Source organism: Myotis brandtii, unplaced genomic scaffold (genome assembly GCF_000412655.1).
Source record: "Myotis brandtii unplaced genomic scaffold, ASM41265v1 scaffold216, whole genome shotgun sequence".
NCBI lineage: Eukaryota > Metazoa > Chordata > Mammalia > Chiroptera > Vespertilionidae > Myotis > Myotis brandtii.
The window spans coordinates 4,571,973-4,581,810 of NW_005358092.1; the positions used below are offsets into that span (position 1 = coordinate 4,571,973).

General features: G+C 39.2%; 1 pseudogene; it reads right to left on the reverse strand.

Moving 5' to 3' along the window:
• Positions 1–2,868: 2,868 nt before the first annotated feature.
• LOC102250418 lies at positions 2,869–4,075 on the reverse strand (annotated as a pseudogene).
• Between the last annotated feature and the right edge of the window lie 5,763 nt (positions 4,076–9,838).

Here is a 9,838-nt window from a genome sequence, read left to right on the forward strand (position 1 = left end):
CCTCCCCTCTCCGCCGTCCCAGCCAGCCGCCCCGCCGCCTGTGCCGCGTCACTACCACACATTCACACACGCACCAAGGGGCGGGACCGCTGCACCGGGGCCCACCCACTCACCCTCCCACCTCCAGGCGTCGTGAGGAGTCTTGGCTTCCTGCAGGGCTGACAGCAGAGGAGGGAGGCAAGGGAGAGAGTGGGTAGAGACGCAGGATAAATGAAGGAGAACTGAGATGGATAAAGTAAATCTGGAGAGAAAGGGAAAGCGGGAGAGGCAGAAGTAGAGGTGCCGGGAAAGTGCAGTGGAATGGGTAGGAGAAGAGAGGCAGATAAGGAAAAAGGGGGAAAAGAGAGAGAGGCTGGGAGAATGAGAAAAAGGGAAGGTGGCAAAAGGAGAGAGAGAGATATTTAAAAAGAGGAATCATGGGTACTCTGAAGAGTCACGAATTCTTTTCCCTACGTCCAGCCATCCCAGAGGCAAGGGGTCATCTTAAAGACCTCTGGAAGAGAGGCCACACTTGCCTCTTTTGTATTCAACAACCTATTCTGCTGGGGAATTCCTGGAACACAAGTATCAAGGGATTATAAGAGGCCCTAGAGAACACCTAGTCCTACTCCTTCATTCAGCCAAAAGGAAACTTAGAATGGCAAGGTTGTTTATGCTGGGTTTTCTCTGGGAATTGGAGCTCAGGACAGTTTTGCCCACTCTAATAGGAACACAAAGTAAACAAACCGGAGCCTCTGTGTCATGGGCTAATGCTTCCAGAAACTTCTGGAGGGATTATATAAATGTTTGAAAAACATTTATTAAGTGCATGCTACTACCCAACACTGGGCTAAAATAAGGATGACTAGGATGAATTTTTTTACTTCTTGAAGCTTATGGTAAAGTAGGTCAAACTGGTAATCAATATTTAATTTTAATATACAACGGTGGTTATAAGTGATAAGATAGGAAGATGCTCAAAGTACAATAGGAGCCCAACAGCCTAGGGATCTAGGGACGCTTATTGGAGGAAATAACACTTGAAGTGGGAAGGATTTTCCAGAAAAGGGGAACAGTGTGAGCAAAAGCTCAGAGATATGAATCAGCATAAACTGAATCATTCATTAATTTCTACAATAAATGTACACAACACACCCACCAAGTTCGAAGTAATGTACTAGGAAGTAGGCAGGCTACACCTAGCATAGATAATAAGTTAGAGTTTCTATAATCAACAAGATTACAGTCTGGTAGAGTAGATATGGTATGCACATGATGACTAAAATACAAATCAAAATTTCTGTAAGAGTTCTGAGGCCAAGTTCCAGGGAAGAAGAGCTTGACCATGGGGGCCTGATAAGGAGAAAGTGTTATTCAAGCTGGGCCATGGAAACTGAGAAGGATAGACTGAATAGAGATATGTCAGACAGCAGGAACAGACTAAGGAATGGAAACTGAGCACCCAGGTTTAATTTGGCAGGGAAATGACCCTTTCCTCTGGGCTAAGAGTGCTCTTAACATATCTGCTGTAGTACTGTTCTGTTCTCCACACAGGTATCCATCAGGCTCCCTGGCTATCTGCTGTTCCCCAGGGTAGGTATATCCATAGGTAACATGTGTCTAGTGACCTGGCCAGCCAAGCCCATCTTGAATGACCTTATGGGAAGGGATCTGTGTTCTGAAAATATATTGGTTTCTCTTCATTTGTTATGTGTTTGTTTGTTTTTTAGCTAGAGAATATACTTTTATTTTTGTAGTTTTATACTAGGAAATCAATGTTTAATTTCATAATTCATTGTTCACAATTGATTTATAAAAATTTTAATCCTTAAATTGTACATCAGTATCCTATGACTCTAAATTTTATTTATCATTCTTCTTCAAGTTTGAAGAAAATGATTAATTTATTAAGTTCCACAGACAGCACAGTCCCACTGACATAACATTTAGTCTTAAGTCCTATGCTCATGTGAGAATTAAGAATAGCCAGTATCAAACTGGTCTGAAACCTGATTGTGTTTCTGGCTCAGGATCCACATTAAGACATAAAAATAAACTAGAGTGTGTATGTCATACAAAAAACTTTTCACAGTAGAGTATAAATTAACATTAAAATGTTACCAAGTTTCAACCATATTATGTTTTATCCAATTATCTTTCTTAATGCCTGATTTAACTGTGAATCAAATGCAAATAGCTTCATATAGGTTTTTTTAAGTTTGCTCAGAATTTCAAAAATAGTTACAGAATTAATTTAACTTTTTAAAATTTAAAAACATCAAAGTATGCTATACAGATTACACTCTTCTGCTAGGCTGGGCTAGTATCTTCCAGGGCAAGATACTAAAACTACTGAATAAAATATACTTTAAAATCAATAGGTACTTGATTAATTACCCTGAAATTATCAACATCATTGCCAAAATCTTCCAAGATTTTGTAGGATTTGATTTCTTAAATACATTTCAAAATTTAACATAAGAAAGGGGAAGAACCCTCATATGTTTCACTTTTTATGTCCTTTTTTTGGTCCTTCAATGACCAAAGAGAATTTTAAACAAGTTATGCTTCATGTTTCCTGGTTTAATAAAAGACTACAATTACTGGTATCCAGATTAAGAAAAACTATACTAGGCAAAAGCTATTAATTTTGAAATGTCTGTCTGTAGGTCCCCTTAGAACCTTTCCAAAATTTTATGATCACGTGCCTTTAGTCACTTATATACTAGAATCAAATTAGATAAGGAAAAATTATTTTGCAAAAATAAAGCCACTTCCCAATATGCTTGATAGAAACAAGCTATTCATATTTACTTGTGTTCCGTTGAAGACATTACTGAAATCCGTCCAATGTTTTATTTCCAACTGGTCCACTTCGGAATTCTTAGGAATGTTTTAAGATTGGCTGTAGCTAGAATTATGACTTCCATTTGGACTCTGCTCTCCTTCACTGTTCGGATGAGGTTTGTGTTTTGGCATCTTGCTAAGAATAGTTGCCATCTCTTTTCTCTCATCAAAATTCTTTCACAATTCATATAGTTTTAAAATAACCTTGATTATTTCTAAAATCTTCTCCATATCCACAGAAAACTACTATCTGGTATCTTCCTGCTGTGTAGGGGGCTGTTTCTCTCTTTTCCATGTCCCGCATGGAAAAGGAAACAGTCCATTTGCTGAGTGGAGGAGCTGGGGATTAAGAAATTAAAGAAAGACCAAGATGCAGAAATAGATTTTAAGCTGGGGCCAGGTGGGCGCCATCCTCTCTGATGGAGAGGCGGCAAAAAGCGGCCTGAGCCACACAGCAGGTTTATTTTAAAGGCCTAGATTTACATATCTAGTTCCGCCCCTGCCTGATTAACATGTCCAGCCTTATTGGGGAAGCATGTTCCCAGGGCGTGGCTGCCTATGCTCTGAGTTCAGCTGACAATAATTATAAGAAAATGCCTAGGTGCCTCCCAGGCGGCCCTCTACACTGCTGTACAACACAGGCTATATGTAGGCAAGTTAAAGCTATCATGAAAGGAGGATACAGTAAGCAAAGATCCATTCTGTAGGTATCATTCACTATCCTCCATGCAAGGGGAAGAAACATGTCTTCTTGACCTATACCCTGAACATACTGGAGCAAAGGTCTATAAGGATGTTACACTATCAAGCAAAAATCCATTAGTTCTAAAATATAGAATTCACATTCTAATATATGGTTCATCCTATAAGAAAATTCCTTTGGAAAGGCATATGAAAATCTAATTTTTAATACAGAAGTAGCAGCAGAATCAGTCTTATCCAAATTCCTCTACTTTGGATGCCAAAAACATACATGTAGGAGCCATTAATATAGGATCTATACTTTTCAGAGAATACCTGTCATAGAATATCTTGAAATAGACTGTAGCAGTGGCAATAACTTGTTGTCTTAATTTAAAATGTTCACCTAATGCTTGTAAAACATTTGTAAAAATATTTGTAATTTCCAATATTCTTCTTCTGAGAGAAACGTTAAGTCCTTCTGGCATTCCATCCACAGATCTTTTTCGTCAAAAATCCATTGCAAATGATGGGAGCTCTGCTGAAAGTTGCCTGCCATGGGACACAGCTTTCCCTGATTAAAAAAAAAAAAAAATGGTTTCATCGCTGTCTCTGTGGACTATTGAGCTGCGTGGACTTTGAAATGGAATATCCACTGTTGCAAAGAATTTTCTCGAGCATTGCCATATTTCACAGATAAGTTTCTAGCTGAAAAAGACTATGAAATGCTGGCTAGCGGTTAAGGACATTGCCACAGACTATAGAAGGGTCAGGACAAACCTCATAAGCTTTCGTTCTACCGTGATGGAGACAAAATAGAATGTCACCATGTTCCTGAGTTTACAGGACACAGACATTCTGTCGTTTCGCTGAATATGCAGCACCATTTGATATGGACATCTTCATCTGCTCATCCATGGCAGAAAGAATAATGTGCATGCTGCTTTGACTAGAGTATTGTTTCAGGTAAACTTGAGTAAATGGAGAGAAGAGTTCAGGAAGATGAGCCCATAGAGGTTTATGAACTCTCGAGATCATCTCCCAGTTGTACATGCATGGATCTGACCCTAAATACTAGTAGCATACCATAGACTTAGAACTGCTCTAAGAAATAGATCATCACCCAAGTCCCAGACTGGCCACTGGGTGGCACATATATGCAGTAGATCTGAATAGCACTGCAAAGACTTTGAAGAGGGAACTGATGTTGAAAACAATCCACAATAGGTTGGTCAGAACTTGTGACCTGAACCAAAACAAGTCAGTTGCCTCCTAACACAAAAATATCAACATTTTCCCTAAGGTTTAAACAACACCCATGATCTCATATGTACAAGATACAATCCAAAATTACTTTGCATATGAAGAATCAGGAAATCTCAACTTACATGTGAAAAAAATAAGTCAACAAACACTAATGCCCAAATGCCACAGATGTTGGAAGTTATCAGAAAAAGACATTAAAGCAACTATTCTAAAAATGTCATTGGTAAGTATGAACACTCTTGAAATTAATGAAAAGTTACAGTGATGAAATAGAAAATACAAAGAACTGAATGGAAATATTCGAACTGAAAAATATAACCCAACATTTTTAGACTGCATGGGCTCTGAATTAATTTTCTATTGCTGCTGTAACAAATTACTACAAATATTATGGCTTAACACAAAACAAATATAGTATGTTACTGTTCCAGGGTCAGAAGTCTGAAATAAAACAGAGTTAAAGTCAAGATGTCAGTGGCATTGCATTTTTCTTGAGATTCCAGGGAAGAGTCCAACTCCTTGCCTTTTCCAGCTTCTGCATTCCTTGGCTCGTGGTCCCTTCCTCCATCTTCAAAGCCCATCGCTCCAATCTCTGTTGTCGATCTCCTTTTTTTGTCTCAGTCCTGTCTCCCTTTAATAAGGACCTTGTGATTATATTGGGCCCACTAAGATAATCCAGGGTAATCTCCCATCTCAAACCCTTAACTGAGCATCTGTTGTTCACAACAGGGAGAAAAAAGATTGAAAAACTGAACAAAGTCATGCATGGTGGGGGGTGTCTATGGGAAAATACCAAAAAGCCTAAAATTTGTGTCATTTGAGACCAAGAAAAAGAAGAGAAGGAATATGGTGCAGGAAAAAATATTTGAAAAAATAATAGCTGAAATGCTCAAATTTGATGGAAAACATAAACCTGTAGAAAAAGCTCAGTGAATCCAAAACAAGATGAGTCTAAAGAACGCCCAGCTTAGACACACTGTAACTGCTAAGGACTAAAGATTTAAAAAAAAAAAAATCTTGAAAGCAGCCAAGGAGAAATAATACATTATTTATAGGGAGGAAATGAATCAAATGACTGTGGGTTTTGCATCAGAAACCATGAAAGCCAGACACATGTGCCAGAGTGACTCTCAGATTTTCAGACCTGTGCGTCACAGGCGCACGCCCCCTGTTCACTCCCGGGGCTCCGAGGTCTCTCTGGATGGTAAAACTACCATCCCTGCCTTCCCACCCAGGACTGGACTTACCAAGACTGATCTCACCGTAGCCGGTTTGGCTCAGTGGATAGAGCGTCAGCCTGTGGACTGAAGGGTTCTGGGTTCAATTCCGGTCAAGGGCACATCAATGTTTCTCTCTGTGTGTTTCTCCCCCTCCCTTCTACTCTCTCTAAAATTCAATGGAACATATATAATACTCTTTGTAATACTTTAAGCAATAAAACAATTTAAATAAATAAATAAATAAATAAATAAATAAATAAATAAAAGCACCAGCCAGTGGAGCTACCATAGACCCAGCCCCCCCCCCAACACGCTCCTCCATCTTGTAATGTGTTTTTATTTTTATTTTCTCCCACTTAATTTCATAGCAAACTTCCTTTTGTAAAGAATGAGTGAAGAAAGCTTATTCACAGCTGAGCCAGCAGTTGGGAGAACAGAGCACCCAGTAGGATACTTTGGTAGTGATCAGCATTCCAGCTAGAGTAAAGGCTGGGGGATGGAAAGAGGCCACACAAAACTTACTTTTCTTCTGAATTTTCTTTGCTTGCAAGGTTGATTTGTTGTCCAAGAGTTGGGTACTTGGAAACCAATACAATTTCTATAAGCGAAACATCTTGTAATATAATTATCCATGGGGCTTGTTTAAAATGCAGATTATGGGCCCCATATGAGTCCTGCTATGATGGGGCCCAAGTGTTTTTATTTTTAACTAGAGGCCTGATGCACAAAATTCATGCAATAGAAGGTCTTCCTTCCCCCAGCTGCCGGCACTGGCTTCCCTCTGGCACCCTGGACCCAGGCTTCCCTCCTCAGGCTGCCCGCAGGTACCCGGGACCTGGGCTGGCTTTCCTCTGGCCCTGGCTTTGTCAGGAAGGACATCCAGAATGACGTCCAGAAGACTTCCAGTCTAATTAGCATATTACCCTTTTTTATTATAGATTTTTTTCTTTTATGAGAAACATCATCTTTGTTGAATTACAATTTACATGTAATAATATGCACCCACTTTAAGTGCACAGTTCAATGAATTTTGATAAATATATACACCCATGTAGTCAAAATTTCCATCACTGCAGAAAGTAGCCTCATGCCCCTTTGCAGTAAATTACTCTCTTTCTCAGCCCCAGTCAACTGCTGATCTGCTTTCCGACAAGATAAATAAGTGTTGCCTGTGTTCTAGAATTTTATATAAATGGCAATCATAGAGAATATACTCTTTTGTGTTTTTCCTTTTTGCTCAACATAATGCTTTTGAGGTTCATCTTTTCTGTTATAGGTATCAATAGTTTGTTCCTTTTTATTTCTGAGTAATATTCTATGGTATGGGATATAAAACTGCTATGATCATTAATGGACAAGATTTTATGTGAACATATGTTTTGTTTAATATGTTTTGTGTGAACATGTATTTTTATGTTTTATCTGGAGGAAAATCTAGAATTGGAATTGCTGAGTCATATACAAAGTATATATTTAAATTAATAAAAAACTGCCAAATTATTTTCTAAAGTGGTTATACTATTTTTTATTCTCACCAGCTATGTATGAGAGGTTCAGTTATTTCATAGCCTTGCTAACACTTGATATTTTAAAACTTTATTTTTATCTTTATTAACTTAAGTAAGTAAGTAGTAGTATATTATTATGGCTTTATTAATATACTACTGGCGACTAATGCTGTAGAGCATCTTCTCATATGCTTATTACTTATTTGTATATTTTCTTTGCCCACTGTTTCTATTGAATTGTTTTTCTTCTTATTGAGCTGTAAGTGTAGTTTATATATTCTGGAAAGTGGTCTTGGTCACATGTATACATTGCAAATGTTTTCTCCAGTCAGTAGCTTGCCTTTTTATTTTCTTGACATTGTCTTTTGAAGAGCAAAGGTTTATATTTTGATAAAGAAAAACTTACCATTTTTTATTTTATAGTTTGTGCTTTTTGTGTCATATCTAAAAATTCTTTGCCTATCCCAAAGCCAAAAACACATTCTCCTATGTTTACTTCTAGAAGTTTTATCACTTTTGCTTTTATGGTTAGGTCTATGATCCATTGCAGTGTAATTTTTGTGTTTGCTATAAACAGTCAAAGTTCATTTTTCCCTAAATGCTTGACAATTAATCATTGAAGCCACATCAACCTGGAGGTTTCTTTCTTTTTTCTTTTTAAATTTATTTTTATTGTTGACAGTATTACAGATGTCTCTCCGTGTCACTTTATAACACTTGGATTCTTTAAGACAATTTGCCTTCCAGCTATTGTTTTCTTTTGTCCAGTGTCCAGCCTTCCTTGAATTTTTTACTGTCTCCTCTCTTCAGAGTAGCAACCTACCTTGTCTGCTGCTGTTCTCTTTTGTGCATGAATTTGCATGAAGAAAGGAGGCACCGAGAAGAGGGATGCTAGCTTGCATGGGAGACGTGTCCATTGACCAGGCACATGTATCTCAGGTCGTATTCTCTTCAGAAGCCATTTCCAGTAAGGAGCTCTAGCTTCCCAGGCATGAGAATATTATTTCCCTTTTTTACTTTGGGTAACTAGAACATTCTTCTGAAAGCTTTATCTGGCTGTTCATTAGCATGGTACCAACTCTGGCACTGTGTTGTGCTCTAAGGATGGAGAGCTGTGTAAAACTTGTTCTTTTCTCTTGAAAAATAAAATGATCTAGTGATGGAAATAGGATTGTTTACTCTCTTTCTTTATCTTGGAAGAGCAGGGGAACTTTTCTGCAAGCGGTAACTCAGAGGCATTCCTAAATGTAAGATCTACTGACGGACTTATGACCTGGTGAGAACAGAGCTTCATGGACATCACAGGCTTGGGCAAACATGGGTGCCCTGTCTTGGGGATATTTACTGATGGGTTATTCTTGAACAGGTTTCAGAGGTGATGACATACGTCCTAGCTTGCTTCTTTAGTTTTCCAGATAAAATGTTGGGGTATGTATATTGGTGCTCTAGGAGCTACTCTTTGTCAGTGTCTGGGATTTGAACAAGACATTTCTTCTGTGGCTTATAGGGAGCAGCCTTCTTTATTTTATGGTCATTCTGTATCTATCTATCTATCTATCTATCTATCTATCTATCTATCTATCTATCTATCTATCTATCTATCCATCCATTCACCCACCCAACCACCCTTCCATTCATCCATCCATCCACTTATCTACCTATCTCTCCTCTTTTAATACCAAATCCTACTGGATTTTAAACTTCTTGAGGGCTGGGATGATATGTTAAACACTTATGTCACATTTCCTTTTAAATCTTTATTGTTGAAAGTATTACAAATGTCCCCATTTTCCCCCCATTGAACTCTTCTAGCTTGCCCCACCCACTGCTCCAGGCCTTCATCACCCTATTGTCTAAATCCATATGTTATGCATCTACACTAATAAAAGAGAAAGATGCAAATTAACCGCCACTCTGCTACACCCACCAGCCAATCAGGAGCGAGTATGCAAATTAACCCAACTAAGATGGCAGTGGCCACAGAGCTGGAGCGAGCAGGAGGCTTGGGTTGCCCCCGGCAATGGAGGCAGCCAAGCTTCCCGCCTGCCCTGGCCGGCCCTGGGCTCCGCTCAAGGCTACAAAGTTTCAATTATAGAAGATAAATAAATCCCAGATACCTGCTTCCAGCCTGCCCTGGCCTCCTCTCAAGGAGGTGCTGAAAAAAAAAAAGGATAAGCTGGGAGCTTGGGTCATCGGGGGGCGTGGCCAGCCTGAAAATGGCCATCAGCCCCTCACCCAGGCTGGCCAGGCACCCCAGCAGAACCCCCCTCCCTGAAGGGGGTGTGGCCAGTCTGAAAATGGCCCTCAGCCCCTCACCCAGGCACCCCAGCAGGACCC